General features: G+C 42.0%; 1 protein-coding gene and 1 long non-coding RNA gene across 5 annotated transcripts in view; one reads left to right on the forward strand and one right to left on the reverse strand.

Annotated features, from left to right (window-relative positions):
* The window catches only part of ULK4 (unc-51 like kinase 4), a 502,577-nt gene that overhangs the window by 46,458 nt on the left and 437,428 nt on the right, over positions 1 to 18,691 (reverse strand). The gene's annotated exons all lie outside the window — the stretch shown is intronic.
* On the forward strand, positions 11,738 to 13,607 carry LOC138424229 (uncharacterized). The gene is made up of 2 exons (XR_011250704.1): positions 11,738 to 12,131; positions 13,175 to 13,607. It is a non-coding gene; the product is annotated as an uncharacterized lncRNA (long non-coding RNA).

Raw genomic sequence — 18,691 nt, forward strand, 5'->3', positions numbered from 1 at the left:
TCTGAGGTATCATCTTCTCTCATTCTACACAACAAACCATTTCTTGATCGGATTGTGACATGCAACAAAAAGTGGATTGTATATGACAACCAGAGGTGACCAGCTCAGTAGATGGACTGAGAAGAAACTCTAAAGGACTTCCCAAAGCCAAACTTGCACCAAAAAAGGCCACAGTCACTGTTTGGTGGTCGGCTGCCTATCTGATCCACTACAGCTTTCTGAATCCCAGCGAAACCATTACATCTGAGAAGCGTGCTCAGTAAATCAGTGAGGTGCACTGAAAACTGCGAGGCCTGCGGCCAGCATTGGTCAACAGGGAGGGCCCAATTCTTCTCCACAACAACGCCCAACCACACGTCGCACAACCAGTGATTCCAAAGTAGAACGCACTGGGCTACAAAGTTTTGCCTCATCAGCCATATTCACCTGACCTCTCGCCAACCAACGACCATTTCTTCAAGCATTTCAACAACTTTTTTGCAGGGAAAACACTTCTATACCCAGCAGGAGGCAGAAAATGTTTTCCCAGAGTTTGTCAAATCCTGAAGCATGGATTTTTACACTTCAAGAATAAACTTATTTCTCATTGGCAAAAATGCGTTGATTGTAATGATTCCTATTTTGGTTAATAAAGATGTGTTTGAGCCTAGTATGATGATTTAAAATTCACAATTCAAAAACCACAATTACTTTTGTACCAACCTAATAAATAAGTAAAAAACTTTAAAATATTAAGAAAAAAGACACGACAAACTTCATTCATTTTGTGAGAAAATGACTGCCAAATGCTCAGGTCTCACCAGTTTGTCAGTAGTTGCTCTTCTGAGTAAAAATGGTGCTTCCAACTTCCGGAATGGCTGTGCGAGGAGCTCCATGGGCCATTCCCAGCAAAACAAGCATAACTGGAAGAAATTATTATTTTAAAGTGTCTAAAATTGTCTTAAGGGATTACAGCAAATGAAGAAACTGTTATTCAAGAAAACCTACTGACATTCAGCAAGAACAGTGAAAGTCTGTGACATTTCAACCATGTGGCATTTCAACTACTCCATCCATCCCTCACCCTTTCTGCTCAGTATCATGGAGACTCTGCTCTAGGCTGGTACATCAAGAATACAGGGCTCTTTTTCACTTTAAGGGCTGTGATACACCCCAACAGGAGCAAGCCACCTGTGCTTCTCATCTTACCCAACTATGTGTTGCAGAGGCTAAATTCCTGGCAAATCAGAGCTGAGAGGCTAGAGGTGCCCTTTCTCCACCCAGCTCCCACTCAGAGAGCAGATGATTTATGTCAGGTCGCTAGGATAACTGGTGCGCCGAAGGCCCTCGCCCCAGTTTGTTCATAAGAGGTTCCATTCCAGAATATGTAAGCTGAGAAGGCCAGGGGCTGTAGTCTCCCACCCAACACTAGCCATAAAACAAGGATGCCGTTCTAAGAGAAACTGGTCACCGTCCCCTCTCCCAGGTCCAGATCCGTAACTTAAGAGAGTTTGCCCAAGAGAAGAGGCAGGATATAAGAACAAAGCACGCCAAAGCTCTTCCCAGATGAACTGACTTTATTTGGAACTGAGAAAGTACAAGGCTGAGGATGCTCTCAAAACCAAATTAGCCTTTGGTAGTGGGCAAGCAAGGGGAGGCAAGTAGCTGTATTGCAGCAACAAGCTAAACTGCAGGCCAGCTTCTTTGCCAGAGAGAATCACGGAAACAGATGGCTCAGAGAAGCCCTCCTAGGCGCAGAACAAATCTCAAGACTAGCCGCAAAAACTCCCCTGCGAAGGGGCCCACATTTACTTGGACTGTTCTGTGGAGCCATTTTTTTCCCCCCAGAGCACCTTGAAAACAGAGACAATAATCAGTTATTAATAAAAGATCATAGCTGGATATTATACCAAAAATGGAGACAGCTTACTGGAAAGATTAGGAAAAGAGAGCCTGCTAAAACCATGATCACCCCAGGGTGATTGTGAAGTGTATCCAAGGCCGCACTCCTGAGAAAGCTTCAAGAAAGGCTTCATACTCTGGAGTTACGAGAAACAGATTCCACTACCATAACTTGCCAATCACTGAACAAATAAGCAAGTGAGTGACAATGACAAGCTCCGAGGGAAGGGGGACCAGTAACCAGAGTTGCTACAATATGTTATCTTAAATGGGGCTTCTGTGGTTTAGACAGTAAAGAATCCGCCTGAAATGCAGGAGACTGAGTTCGATCCATGGGTCGGGAAGATCCGCTGGAGAAGAGAATGGCTACCCACTACAGTATTCTTGCCTGGAGAATTCCATGGACAGAGGAGCCTGGCAGGTACAGTCTGTGGGGTAGCAAAGAGTAGAACACGACTAAGCAACTAACACTTTCACTTATCTTAAATACCAGTTACCAACAAGAAATTCTGTATATGGAAACAGAAAAATAAATATGACCCAAACAGGAAGAAAAAGCAGACAACAGAAACCATGACCGGACTCAGATATTAGATTTAACAGACATAAACTTCAGAGCAGCGTTATAAATATGCTCAAAGATGTTTTAGAAATCATGATTAAAGAAGTAAGGCAAAATGTGATGACAATGTCTCATCAAATAGAGAATATCAAGACGGAGAAATTTTTAAAAAAATAAATTCTGGCGTCGAGAAGTACAAGAGTGATACAGCAAGTTCACTAGAGACCCTCAGCAGTAGATTTCAAAGGGCAGAAAAAAAAGACTCTGTAAACATGAAGTTATATCAATAGAGATTCTACAATCCAAACAACAAAGAGTGAAGGAAAATGAACAGAGGACGTGGTTGTAAGATGCCAGAGTAGGAAGAGCCCGAGTTCGCCTCCTCTCATGGGCACACACAAAATTACAGAACAGAACAATTACAGCACAACTGTCAACAAAAACAGAGTGGAACCTGTAAGAAACGCTCTTCCGCAACCACAGATATAAAGAAGGAATCGCGACAAGATGGGCAGGAAGGGAACTGGCGTGGTATAGTCAAGACCCATAACCCTGGGTGGGCGATCCACGAGAGGGAGAATGAGTAATTCTCGCTGCAGAACTTCCCCCCAAGGAGGAAAAGGGCCTGAGCCCCACCGCAGGCTCCCCAGCCCGGGGGGTCCCGCATCCGGAGGGCAAGCCCCCAGAATGTTTGGCTCTGAAGGCCAGCTGGACTTACTTTGAGGAGACTCAGAGGGTTGTGAGAAATAAAGACGCCACTATTAAAGAATGCATACAAAATCTCTCATGGCAGAGGCAGCCATATGAAAGGAGATTGTGTTACAACTACCTGCTGATCTTGGAGTGTCTCCTGGAAAAGCAAGGGGCAACCGGAGCTCACCCTGGGACACAGACACTGGTGGCAGCCATGTGGCGAGCTCATTCTACCACACGGGCACTGGTGCTGACAAGTGGCATTTTGGAATCCTCCCTTTAGCTTAGTAGCCTCAGGACCCAGCGCTACTTCCACCCAGTCTGTAGGCACCAGAACCAGTATCTCTCAGGCCAAACAACTAACTGGGTGAAGACAGGGCCCCAGCTCACCAGGAGGCAGCCTGCCTTAAGACACCCTAATTCCTTAGCCATCCCAATGAGAGGGTCCAGGACTGGACCCCACAAACCAGTGCAAGGCACTGGACCCAGGACCCCCAGGACCCTGCAGCCAGAGACTCAAACCCAGCTCCACAGAACATTTCCCACAAAATTAGAACAAATACTGTTAAAATTTCTATGAAAACTCAAATGACCCTAAATAGCTGAAATGAGCTTGAGAAAATAACAGAGCCGGAGGTTTCACACCCTCTGACTTCAGATTATACTACAAAGCTACAGTAATCAAAACAGTATAGTATGGGCACAAAAATAGACACATAGATTAATGAAACAGAATAGAGAGCTCAGAAATAAATCCATATACTTATAGTTAATCTATGGCAAAGGAGGCAAGAATATACAATGGAAAAAAAGACAGTCTCTTCAATAAGTGGTGCTGGGAAAACTAGACAGCTATATATAAAAATGAAATTATAGTATTTTCTAAATACCATACACAAAAATAAACTCAAAATGGATTAAATACCTAAATATAAGTCCCAAACCCATAAAACTCCTAGAAGAAAACATAAGCAGAACACTGACACAAATCAACATTTTTTAAAATCTGTCTCCTAAGGCAAAGGAAACAAGCAAAAATAAATAACTGGGACCTAATTAAGCACAGGATACCGTCAGCAAAGGGAAAAGACAACCTAATACATGGGAGAAAATACTTGCAAATGGTAAGGCCTATAAAAGATTAATATCTAAAACATATAAACAGCTCATACAAGTTAATATAAAAAAACCAACCCAATTAAAAATGGGCAGAAAATTTGAAAAGACATTTTTCCAAAGAAGACATCCAGATGGCCCATAGGCATATGAGAAGATGCTCAACACCACTAATCATCAGAGAAATGCAAATCAAAACCACCATGATGAATGACTACCATCAAAAAGACCATAAATAACAAATATTGGTAAGGATGAGGAGATAAGGGAACCCTACACACTGCTGGTGGGAATGTAAATTAGTGTAGCCACTGTATAAACAGTATGGAGGTTTCTGAAAACGCTGAAAATAGAACTACCATATGACCCCAGGTAAATGAATAAAGAAGATGTGGTACACACACACACACACAGACACACACAGACACACACACAAAGACACACACACACACACACACACACACAGGAATACTACTCAGCCATAAAAAATAACCAAAACCTTGACATTTTCAGCAATGTGGATGAACGTGGAGGGTATTAAGCTAAGTGAAATCAATTCAGTTCAGTCACTCAGTCGTGTCCGACTCTTTATGACCCCATGAATCACTGCACGCCAGGCCTTCCTGTCCATCACCAACTCCTGGAGTTCACTCAGACTCATGTCCATCGAGTCAGTGATGCCATCCAACCATCTCATCCCCTGTCGTCCCCTTCTCCTTCTGCCCCCAATCCCTCCCACATCAGTCTTTTCCGATGAGTCAACTCTTTGCGTGAGGTGGCCAAAGTACTAGAGCTTCAGCTTTAGCATCATTCCTTCCAAAGAAATCCCAGGGCTGATCTCCTTCGAAATGAACTGGTTGGATCGTTAGACAAAGACAAATACTATATGGACATGTGGGATCTAAACAATAAAACAAACTAGTGAATATGACAAAAAAGAAAGAGACTCGGATACAGCGAACAAACTAGCGGATATCACTGGAGACAGGGAAGGGGTGAAGGGCAAAATAGGCGGGAGGGGATCAAGAGATATAAACTACTATGTATAAAAGCAACATGCTACAGGATATACTGGATGGCACAAGGAATACAGCCAATATTTTCACAATAACTATAAACGGAGTATAACCTTTAAAAACTGTGAATCACTATGTTGTGCCCCTGAAATATATCGTATATCAACTACACTTCAATTAAGGGAAAAAACCAGAATCAGACTCACAGATACAGAAAGCAAACTAAGGTTACCAAACGGGAGAGGGAGAGGGGGAGAGAGAAATTATGAACGTAAAACAGATGAACAAGAAGCACATAGTGAACAGCTCCGCAAATGATAGTCAGCACCTTCTAATAACATACATAAGTCTACCTAAAACTAACATAATACTGGAAACCAGCTACACTTCAATAAAACAAACAAAAGCTAGAATTGTATGCCTTTTCCCCACAACGCATGTACAAGCTCCATGAAGGCAGGAACCTTTCTTTTTTTGGTTTATCACCAGATGCCAGCATTTACAACAGAATCTTATACAAAAACAGGCAACTCAAATCTTTGTTGAGTAAGTTAACATCTTGGAATATTTCCCTTTTCTTTTGCTCTTTAGCCCATATGTTTTTCTATGAAATTTAAAAAACATACTTTCTAAAAAATTAATACTCCCCTTTAAATATTTGCATGTTTATATGGCTGAATATTTTAATGTAAAATAGGCAATTACATCTACTCTCTCAGCAATCCAAACTCACTTCTGATTTTGAAACACTATCATTTCACTTTTTAGCCATCCCCCTAGAGCTAGTGAAAGTCGCTCAGCCATGTCCAACTTTTTACAACCCCATGGACTGTAGGCCATGGAATTCTCCAGGGCAGGGTACTGGAGTGGGTAGCCTAACCCTTCTGCAAGGGATCTTCCCAACCAAGGGATTGAACCCAGGCCTCCCGCATTGCAGGCAGATTCTTTACCAGCTGAGCTACCAGGGAAGCCCAGTTAGTTATTTATGCAGGTAAATTATCTCACATAAAGGCTTGGACAGAAGAGACGATGACAGAGCCCAGCTCTAGCCCAGTGTTCCCCCCCCCCACCACTGACAAAGACACCGCCACCATTTTTTTTCCTGGTCAAATATACATTCTTCTAAACAAAAAATTAATGATTTTATCACAGTAGGAACCTCAGGAATAAATGGCTGATTCGCAACAGAATTGGAATTCTGATGAAGAAACGTACCAAAATACTCCAGAAGCTGTTCTGATTTATCACGCACTGCCATCTAAACCATAGACTGCGGCTCTGCCACCCAGCTAGAATAACTTCCCGTGATGACAGATGAGAAAAACTTACTTTCTGGTTCTGTGGTTGGGAAAGTTGCTGCTGACTCCTTTCCTTTGATACCTGTTTACTGTTAACTCACACATGCTGCAGGGAATGAGTCACTGGACCTCCCTTCTCCTGTGGGTGCAGTTTTACTGACCCTTTAACTAATGGGTATATCCTATGCTGATGTCCCAGGGATGGAGGTAAATTATTAATGTGTTTTAAGGCAAAAATGGCTCACAGCTCTTTATCTTCTCTCTTGAGAAAATGCTAATGAAGGAAAACACAGGTGGAAAAAAATAAGACAGGAAAAAACAACCTCTGTTCTTCCATTCCATGAGTGGGTAAGTGGTAATTGGTAGTAGATGGGGTTTTGCTTTCCTGGAGCAGAGACTTGAGAGAGTATTTTAAAAATGTGGGTCTCAAAAAGTAGTTTCAGTTTGTAGTATCAGTTTGATGCTATAATTTAAGAAGTCCACATCTGTTTGAACTGGATTGTTAGGTTAGGTTTCTTTTTTTTTTTTTTTAATGGTTGTTTGCACATTTTCATAAAAATGAATACTTGGGTTTGGTTTTGTATGCTGTAACTATGCATAGTTTTGTCTAGCTTTTAGTTCAAAACTTTATATTATAAATAGTACTGGGAGAAATGCCACAAATGAAGATGTGTTTGTAGCTGCCTAACACTAGTTAGGATACTGTGCTTGATGTTGGTAGAAAGAAAAGTTGAGGAGGGTTTGTGATAGGCCCTGAGGGGCGGAAGGCAATTGGCAATATGGTCTGTAAGGTCAGAAGCAATCTAAAAAAACAACTTGGACACTGTTGATTGACACTGTGTCCAATCACAGCTTTCAAAGAAAACAGGCAGCCTTTGGAATGAAGAGGCCTTAATCAATGATGTCCCTGTAACTGGTAGAAGATGACTGATTCATTTAGAAAACTTAATTCCAAGTGTGTTAATTTTGTTCTAAAAAGAACGATAAAGGGGTCAGTACCACTGGATCTATTAAGATGGATTCTGAGGAATAAAGGATTGTGTCTGAAAAGGTATGTTTAGCTGAAACAGCTCTATGAAAATGAGTTTAGATATTCATTGCGTGATTTCTAGAAACAGGTCCCTTTTTAACTTGAACACAATGTTAAAACTAGTTAAAGATGGCCCCAGAGACATTCTTGGGAGGTCTAAGGGCAATAAACATAAAACCTCCATCTCATTATGGATACTCAACAAAAGGCAGCCATTATGACTATGAGATAATCTAGTGCAAAGTCCTATGTAAACCGGGCTGTATGAATCCAGAGGTATCACTATTATTACCCTGATGATGACGATGAATGTGATAATACATGTCAACTGTTGGAATCACAGCACATTTTTATTTTTCAGTAACAAGGAGAGTGGTTGGGTCCCCAGGAGCCTCATGCATCTAGCATAAATTCCTCTGCATCTGTAGAACCAAAGGGATCCCCACTAACCCTGCCCAGCCCCACAACCCAGCCTGGGCACTGCAAATAGCTGTCACCTGCCATGGTCCTGGACCAAAATGCTCCTCAGTTTTGAACAGGCTACTGAATTGGTCCTAAGAAGCCTGTCCTTCAAATAAGGCATTGAGGCTGCTTCAAAACACATTTGGAGATGCAGTAATTTAATGCAATTATATCTTACTGCCATTAAACAAAAAAAAGCCTGGAAACAGTCCATGAACTTTAACTGCCAGGTCTCACTTCTTCCCTTTAAAATACAGCAAATTTGGACCCTGAGAAGGTTCTTCCTCCCGAGATTTCACATTTCCATGACTACTTCAGGGGGCTTCTTTACAATAAGATGAGAGGTATTAACAGCAGTATTACTGCTACAGGTATTATGCAACAGATAATAACAGAGGTATTAACAGGGTGGTAACAGCCTTCTGGAGAAGGAAATGGCAACCCACTCCAGTATTCTTGCCTGGAAAATCCCATGGATGGAGGAGCCTGATGGGCTACGGTCCATGGGGGTCGCAACAGTTGGACATGCCTTAGCGACTAAACCAACAACGGCCTTGAAAACCCCTTTTCTAGTCTCCTGTGCTTTTACAAATTCAGCATTCGTGTACAGAGAGCTGGGTATAAAATATTTAACAACTCTTGCATATAGAAGCCTAGCTCCCTCACAGCCAGTGAGACCTGCCCCCCCCCCACTCTAAAAGCTGGGTTGGGGGTGTTGCAGGTAAATTTTCCATGGCATTGCCTTTGCTCTAAGTCCCTTATTTGAATTTTTGTGGACAGGGTTTCTTAAAGTGAGGTCTCTGCTACAACTGGCAACCCACTACAACTGCCTACTGTAAGGTCCTATGTCCCAAGGTACTAGCTACAGACCACCTGCATCAGAACCACTTTGAACTGGATAAAAAGCAGAGCCTGATCACAGACCTAATAAGCCAGAATCTCTGGTAGGGATCAAGAAAGTGCATTTCTTCAAGGCTCCTGGGTGATCCTCACAAACACTGAAGTCTGGGAACCACCAGAGAAAGACACGGCAGATGCTTCCATCTGGCCATATCACCCAGGGCTCAGCATACCTGCTGAACTACATTGCAACCATATGAAAACCAGAGTGGAGATTTTTTTACTTCACTCAAAAAGAAACAGAAATCAACGTATACCAAAGACTTACAGGATGACACTTTGAAAATTAAGGTGAAAAGGACACATGGTAGATGGTTATCTATACGACTGGAATAAGGGGAAGAATTCTTAAGCAAGGTTCCAAAGGTACACACCAAAAACAAACAACAGATACTTTCCTGGTTAATGAAGCACATCATAGGAAGAGTTGACAAGCATGACAGGTATAGAGATCATATTTGCCATCTTTAGATCTAAATATCTAGAACACATAAGTGATCTCTGCAAATCAATCAGAAAAGACCAAGGGTGCCAACAGAACAGTGAGCAAAGGACAGGAATAGAAAATTCACAAAAGCACTTGTTTTCAGAGAAACACAAATTAAATTTACATGTCATTACTTGACACCCATTAAAATGGATATAAGTGCTTGGCAAACAGAAAGTTGGGTAAAACCAAATCCTGCAAGGACGTGCAGAAGCCAAGGGTCCTAAAAGACACTGTTGGGGGGAGTTTAACCTGGTGCAGCCACTCTGTCAAATCAAGTCAAACTATCTTTCAGTACATCTTGAAAGATAGCCTGCCCATGCCCTAAGTGTGGTCCTGCAAGTCCATCTGAGATCTATTAATATACTCCAGAGGCAAAGAACTACATGTACATACAGTAACACAAATAATGTTTTATAATGTTGGGGGAAAAAGCATAAAAAAAGAGTACTATCAACAGTACAGTGTCATTTGTCTAAGTTAAAAATATACACAAAAGAGCTGTGTGTGAGTAGAAATTGGAGAAGAGAAAACTAAATCCTGACTTCTAGCTGAATAACAACAAACTACAACAAAACATGGGCCAGGTAAGTCTATCTAAAGAGAGAAACTTTAAATTCAGCTCCAAGACAAAAATGAACATTGCTGTTAATCAGGATTTACGGTACTGACTAAAATACTCTTGTGGTCTCAGCACTCCCCTACTACAGGAAGTTAATCCTTCATCAACTGGCGGGGGGCTGATGCTGGCTGGAATCCTGCAGCCATGTCCGTGGCCCTGCCTACTCACCACCCACCAGGCAGGGCTGGGAGCAGGTGTGCGAGGATCCCCTGATACCTCTTCCCCAATTTCACTCCCATGAGCACTTGCAGATGTTGTGAAAGGCAGGTATGATGATGTAGGCACTTTGTGTTAGGATTATTTTTACTCAGTCACCAAAAAAGTAACAAGAAAAATAACTGCAATTCCAAGAGAAAATGGACAGACTTCAGAATTTAAAACACAGAAAAATAGGGGGGAAAAGAGAAGATCTGAAAGGTTTCCCCTTTCTGGTGGATGGTGCAGGTTAGTTACGTCCTGGGTCCCTAAGGAGGGGGATACAGCAAAGCCTGAGGCTGCTTCTCTCCAGCTGTTCCACGATCCGGCAGCATGTTGCTTCTTATGCTTCCAGAACGATAGCTATCAGTGTGGGTTTGGCCCCACAGGAAGCCAGGTTGACCAAAGACCTGAGTTCTGAGACTGCAGCTATTTTATCTGGGGCCACAGCATCAGGAAGGCAGCCCTTTCCCTTTCTTTCAATTCAGTGAGCGGGTTCCGAGAACCTCTGGCGCACGTGGCCTGTGCTGGAGACACAAGGGGACACAAAGAAGATGGGGGCATGGCTGCTGGGGAGGCGGTGTCTAGTTAGCGTCACTGTATCTCTGTTACTCAACACTCATCAGTTCTCTGCAGAATCAGAAAGCTAAGCTGAGCAACAGGGGGTACCACAGAACATCTTATGAGATCCTTCACCAAATGTAGTGCATTTATGAAGTATCTACTCCATGCACTTTGTGACCCCATGGACTGTATCCCGCCAGGCTCCTCTGTCCATGGAATTCTCTAGACAAGAATACTGGTGTGGGTTGCCGTTTCCTCCTCCAGGGGATCTTCCCAACCCACAGATCAAACCTGGGTCTCCTGCACTAGCAGGCAGATTCTCTACCACTGAGCCACCAGGAAAGCAGACTCCATACACAGAGTTACACAAAGGCATGAGATGTACAGGGTGGATTATTGAGTTTAATAGGAACTCAATAATTGGAGGCAACAGGGCACAGAGAACTACCACCAGGTTAGGTTTAGGGGACCAACCACGCAGTGTGGAGACAGCAGAGGGCTGCTGACGGTTAGTGAGAGAGCAGAAAGGGCCATGGGTCGTGAAGGATGGATGAGACTGGACCAGTGAAAAGAACAACGAGGGAACAGTGTGAGCAAAAGCAAAGGTTTGAGGGACCTCCCTGGTGGTCCAGTGGCTAAAACTCTGTGTTCCCAAAGCAAGGGGCCCGGGTCTAATCACTAGTCAGGGAACTAGATTCCCACATCCACAACTAAAGAATCCACGTGCTACAAGGAGGACTGAAGGTCCTGTATGCTGCAACCAGGACTCAGTGCAGCCAAATAAACAAACATAAGGAAATACATACAAGCAAAGGCTTGAAGTGAAAGGTACCCTCCCTCTCTGGGTAGCATTTTTCTCTTCACTTTCTCAAAAGCAATATAAGGGCCTCTTCCCTCTTTATCCCATACACCATGGTCTTAGAGGAGTCACCTTTGGTTTTCCTGTTTTCCAACCAGCATCTCATGATAAACTGTGTGCGTTTCCCTTTTGCGTGAAGGAAACCTTGTGCTAAAACTACAGACTGGGAAAACATTAGCACCACGAGAATAAAAACAAACCATCATCCTTCCAAAGGAGGTAATCAGCCAAATGAGATCACCTAATAGCAGGAAGAAAGGGAACGACCAGTAGGGTTTGTTACAGTGGCAAGAATGTCCCTTATTTCTTCACAGCATAAACTACAATCTTCTGATGGCTTAAATGATATGTTTTTCATTAAAATACAGGTTGACACTGTACACTCAGCTGGACCCTGGTGACTGAAAGATGGATATCATGGCAGGATTTTCCCAAGAATGCCCAAGGTAAAACCCTCTTTCCAAAAAGTGACCCTATCCGTTTGTTCACTCAGAAAAATGAGAACAACTAAAAGAAGCTCAGGAGGTCGGGATGTCCTGGGAAGTTGCAAGAATTAAGATGGACTATATGTGGATCAGAGACAGAAAATTTTCAAAAAATATTTACACTTACATATAAATTATTCATTGATTTCTTAAAGGTTAAGAGCTAAACTCCAATTAAATATAAAAAACGAATCAGATTTTATGTTATGTTATGTAAAGCAGACACTTTCAATACAAATACTCATCCATTCAGCAAATTCTAGAATTTATGTCACAGTCTTGGTTACAAATGATTTTGAGAGACACAAACTGCATGTGAGGAGTGGGTCCTGGCACTGAAGGAGGCGTTTTTAATGAAATGACACATTTTATTTTACACAGTGTATATATACATAACTGCCTTGTATACATGCATGTATGTACATATCTATACAGATAAATGTGTATGTTTATATCTGTTGTTCAGTCGCTAAGTTGTGTCCAACTCTTTGTGACCCCATGGGCTGCAGCAGCCAGGTTTCCCTGTCCTTCACCATCTCCTGAAGTTTGCTCAAATTCATGTCCAATATCTTTACATAAGGGCTTTCCAGGCGGCACTAGTGGTAAAGAACCTGCCTGCCAATGCAGGAGACATAAGAGATGGGGGTTCTACCCCTGGGTTGGGAAGATTACCCTGGAGGAGGTCATGGCAGCCCACTCCAGTATTCTTGCCTGGAGAATCCCATGGACAGAGGAGCCTGGAGGGCTACAGTCGATAGGTCGCAAAAAGTCGGATACAACTGAAGCGACCTTGGCATGCACGCACAAGCTTATATAGACATATAAAATAATGCTTTTATGTGTGTAATAAAATAAAGCCAAGTCTTTCTCATACTGCAATAAAAATCTCTGTACATAATGACTAGGCTCCCGGACCCCCTCACTAGTTGGGGCTGTCTGCTCTAGCACAGCTGGGGCTCCCCAGTAATAGATTGCTCTGATCTGTGCTCTCCTTCTCTCTGCAGGCAGCAAATTCACAGCATTCGGATCACGGGAGGTACCGTTACACCTCACAAATCAATATGGACAACTCCTCAAATTTGATCCTTGAATACAAGTTTGAAGCTAATTCCTGCAAGAATTTCATTATTAACTGAAGTGCAATTTAGAATCTGTGATTGAAACGCCTGCCGGCTACAATTCCCAATTCTCGTCTTCTACTAGATTACCCTGCATTTGTTAGAGAATGTATTAACCTTAAGTTAAAGAGAGTTCCATTTGTGCGCTTGTATATACATAAGAACATGCATATAGTAGATTACTATATCCTTCCTCCTCTGTTGAAAACAAAAGTAAAAAGAAACATACTAGGCGTCTTCAGGCAAAAGAAGCTCACAGTCAACAGGGTACAAGTTTTGGGGACTCTGGAATAAAAGAAAAGCTCACGGACAATCTGCATTTTGGTGGTCACGTGCAAAATCCATTTGACAAGTTTTAGGCTGTTTTTAACGACATTTCTTCTTTCCTTTCTCCCTAAGTCGCTTCACCCTGACTGGTAGGCTGGACAGTTTATTTCAAGGTCACTTAGACATGGTGACAACGTCTGATGCTTTGGGAGGGACACAGTGAAGGCCACGGACAGGGGCACTGTGAGCCAGACTAGCACCCAGAGGGACCACCAACCCAGAGGCCATGTCCCCACCCTGCCCAGCTCACCCCATCAACAGCCAGGCCTTTGGAACACAGGGCACATACCCCAGGATGGCAGCACCCATCTACATCCCCCGTAACAGTGCACAAGGGTTCCCTTTAGTCCACATCCTTGCCAGCATTTGATGTCATCTGGATAATAGCTCTCCTAACAAGCATGAGGTGATATTGTGGTTTTGATTTGTATTTTCCTGATGATTAGTGATGCTGAGCATCTTTTTACTATCTTTGGCCATTTGTATATCTTCCTTGGGAAAATATCTAATTGAATCTTTTGATACTTTACTCATTTGTTAATAGGGTTCTTTCTGTTTGTTTGCTGATGAGTTGTATGAGTCCTTTATATATTTGGAACTGTTGTTGCTGTTGTTGTTTAGCCACTTAGTCCTGTTTGTCCCTTTGCAAGCCCATGGACTATAGCCCACCAGGCTCCTCTGTCTGTGGGATTTTCCAGGCAAGAATACTGAAGTGGGTTGCCATTTCCTCCTCTAGGGGATCTTCCCGGACCAGGGATCGAGCCTGCATCTCCTGTGTCTCCTGCATTGTCAGGCAGATTCTTTACCTGCTGAGCCATCATGAAAGCCCAATGTTTTAGGTAAGGGCTCTGAAATGAATGCAGGCTCTTGATCAACTAATTTAGGAATAACTATACAAAACAACCCAGTGTTTGTTAACATTGCATTTATATATCAGGCTCTCTTAGTGTTTTCAAGCATTTGATAAGGTGGACCAGCACAGAAATTTTGCTTTTGGGAGAGTTTATTTATACTTGGTGAAATGAGAATTAATAAAAGAACTTTAGAATTAAATGCCTGGTTTCTAGAAAAGGAAGAAAAAGGGCAAGCTAGCACCTTCCATCTTCATCCTTACATCCTGAGCAACCTGCTAAAAGATGATGACCACAGGGGACTTTGTTCAGACTGGCCTATTTACCTCATTATAACAAGGGCACTTTCTAATCACACCAACAAATTGCTTCAATGACCATTTCTAATTTGCTCTTCCTTTAGATACTTTTCTCACTTTTCTCTGTAAAACTTCTACTTCCTTTCATGCCCATTTGCCCTCATGTTGGCATCACGTCCCCGGCCACCTGCCTTCTCTGTCTACTCCAGCACATCTCCCCTCCAGGACCCACTAAGAGAAGCTGCTTCAGAGTTCCTGATCATTAACATAATTAACACCTTTTCATTGTGGAAGAGACGGGCAGTCACCTTTCAAGTGCAGCAATTATGGAAATAATCACGCAGATGTGTGGCAATTTCATAGTAACTGTGCACCTATGGCATACTGGAAGAGGCTGGGAGGGTTCCAAGCTGCTTGAGTATGCAGTGATGCTAATTAGTGTGATAACTTGTATTTAGACGGCGCCATTCTGCCCCAGCCACCTAAACTGGTGTACAATTATGTACAATTAACAGTCACCTATAAAGAGTGACAACATTCAGAACACAAGAGCCATATTTTCAGAAAGGAACACAGGCAGAGGAAAGCTTGGGGACAGGCTGGCATTTCTTTTCTTGGGGAGAAGACTCCCCTGGAGAGTCAGCAGTGATGGGGCAGACATGAAATTCAGACTTCTCGCTTCTTTCAGTCTTTTAGGAGATGAAGATGGCAGAAATGAAGACTTGGCATGTCTGAGCCTGAGGCTGGAAAGGTAGATATGCCAGACGCCAGAACCCTGCAGGAGGCAAAGTGGTCTGGATAATTTGGGATGGTCACTCTAGGAAGATACAACTGAACAGAATACACATGGAATTCGGCAGTAAAAGACAAAGATGCCACAAAAAAAGAAAACTACAGGCCAATATCACTGATGAACATAGATGCAAAAATCCTTAACAAAATTATAGCAAGCAGAATCCAACAACACATTAAAAAGGTCATACACCATGACCAAGTGGACTTTATCCCAGGGATGCAAGGATTCTTCAATATCCACAAATCAATCAATATAATTCACCACATTAACAAATTGAAAAATAAAAGCCATATTCTCAATAGATGCAGAGAAAGCCTTTGACAAAATTCAACATCCATTTATGATAAAAACTCTCCAGAAAGCAGGAATAGAAGGAACATACCTCAACATAATAAAAGCTATATATGACAAACCCACAGCAAACATTATCCTCAATGGTGAAAAATTGAAAGCATTTCCCCTAAAGTCAGGAACAAGACAAGGGTGCCCACTTTCACCACTACTGTTTAACATAGCTCTGGAAGTTTTGGCCACAGCAATCAGAGCAGAAAAAGAAATAAAAGGAATGCAAATTAGAAAGAAGTAAATCTCTCACTGTTTGCAGATGACATGATCCTCTACATAGAAAACCCTAAAGACTCCACCAGAAAATTACTAGAGCTAACCAATGAATATAGTAAAGTTGCAGGATATAAAGTCAACATACAGAAACCCCTTACATTCCTATACACTAATAATGAGAAAGTAGAAAAAGAAATTAAGGAAACAATTCCATTCACCATTGCAACGAAAAGAATAAAATACTTAGGAATATATCTACCTAAAGAAACTAAAGACCTATATATAGAAAACTATAAAACTCTGGTGAAAGAAATCAAAGAGGACACTAATAGATGGAGAAATATACCATGTTCATGGATTGGAAGAATCAATATAGTGAAAATGAGTATACTACCCAAAGCAATCTACAGATTCAATGCAATCCCTATCAAGCTACCAGCCATATTTTTCACAGAGCTAGAACAAATAATTTCACAATTTGTATGGAAATACAAAAAACCTCGAATAGCCAAAGCAATCTTGAGAAAGAAGAATGGAACTGTGCCGGGGGCCAGCGTGAGGAATTCCGCCCATGGCAAAGGTCATGAGGAAGGAGGCTTGGCATACGCAAAGGCGTGATCAAGCCTCAGGAAACCCCCTGTTCCCGAGCATCTAACCCCAAAACCAGAGTCTGTTTTATGCTCTCACCTACACCTCTGACTTTACGGGGGGCTCTCCCCCATAACCGTTTCTCTCGGAGAAGGAGTAAACGTGCAGCTCCAAGGCAATAAAAATTCCTGGGTGTGACAAGAGTGTTTCAGCTTACAGACTCCTCTGAGGGTTATCTAGCCCACCTGTATAGGTTCGTCCGGCCACATGTGATTGTTTACAGCCTCCGAATCTGAGAGGCACGAGATGTTTTAGACTTACTAAAGGCAAATTCTTTTGGGGAGTTAGAAATTATTAGTATAGTCGGTTAGGAATTATATTGGTGAAGGGTCTCTTCATTTGTTGTGTCAATAATTGCTGCTAATTCCCTGCTCTGGGTGGGACAAGGATGTCTCAGGTCAAACCTCTCTGCTGACAGACTAGCTTGTGTGACAGGATTATCCTTACTGCCGCCACTAGGCACATGATTGTTTACTACCTCTCAACCATAAACAGCACAGAGAGTTTTGGAGTATTTTGAGAGTCTTAATTAGCATAGGACTTTTTCTTCTTGTTGAGTCAATAATTGCCGCCAGGCCTCTATATCCTTAGGTACCTGGGAATATATTAATCAATGTATTTGGAATATAGCAAAGGAAATATGGTAGTTTTTGATGTTAGCAATACTAGACGTTTTGAGTTAATGGATTTTCTCTTTTGTAATAGATCACTGTGCTTTGTTATAAATCACTGTGTCCTTGCTATGTAAAAATGTAACTTTATCATATCTTAAGACTAAATAGATCTTAAGGGGAGCATTGGTGAAAGGATTTTCATTTGTTGGGCTGATGTTTGCTGCTAAATCTCCATGTTCCCTACCCTTATAATGAATATAACTAACATATAGGAGAAATAAGTATTAACCTTTAAGCATATAGGAAAAATAAGTATTAACCTTTAAGACTAATCATGTTAACCTTGGGTTGAATAAATTCCTTTCTTGATTGTAACTCACTACACCCTCACCCTATAGTAATGCAGCTTTATTTGGAGGATGGTGCCTGGTTTAAGAAAAAACACCCTTGGAAGAAATAAGTTTTTTGGTTATCAGAAAGAAAGGATCATAAAATGTCAGCAGGTCTCACTCATGGCCAGAAGATGATGTAATATCCCTAAGACCTTTTTTTTTTATACATTTATGTGAAGCACCTGATTTTGACAAGGGTCAGGACTGCTGACCCCCACGTGACTCTGTATTCATCACTGTGTGTAACAAAAGGTATATAAGCAAACCCCAAAATAAAGAAATCGGATCAGTTTCCGGAAAGACTGATTCCCTCATGTCGCTTCTTTCTTGCTCCCGTTTTTCTGGCTGAATTCCCATCTGGAGCATGCATGCTATTCCACGTAATCCAAGTTATTCAGCCTCCCTTTCTCCACTAATCTTCCTACTACACTATCCATTTCTAATCTCTCTATATCTGTGATTAAATATGTATTTTTCCAAAGACGCCGACTCCGTCCCCCCACCTTCAAATCACCCTGGATCCACCGGGGCTGGACCCCGGCAGAACTGGAGGAATCAACTTGCCTGACTTCAGGCTCTACTACAAAGCCACAGTCATCAAGACAGTATGGTACTGGCACAAAGACAGACATATAGATCAATGGAACAAAATAGAAAGCCCAGAGATAAATCCACACACATATGGACACCTTATCTTCGACAAAGGAGGCAAGAATATACAATGGAGTAAAGACAATCTCTTTAACAAGTGGTGCTGGGAAAACTGGTCAACCACTTGTAAAAGAATGAAACTAGATCACTTTCTAACACCATACACAAAAATAAACTCAAGATGGATTAAAGATCTAAACGTAAGACCAGAAACTATAAAACTCCTAGAGGAGAACATAGGCAAAACACTCTCTGACATAAATC

The sequence above is a fragment of the Ovis canadensis genome, chromosome 19, assembly GCF_042477335.2.
Source record: "Ovis canadensis isolate MfBH-ARS-UI-01 breed Bighorn chromosome 19, ARS-UI_OviCan_v2, whole genome shotgun sequence".
In the NCBI taxonomy this organism is placed as follows: Eukaryota; Metazoa; Chordata; class Mammalia; order Artiodactyla; family Bovidae; genus Ovis; species Ovis canadensis.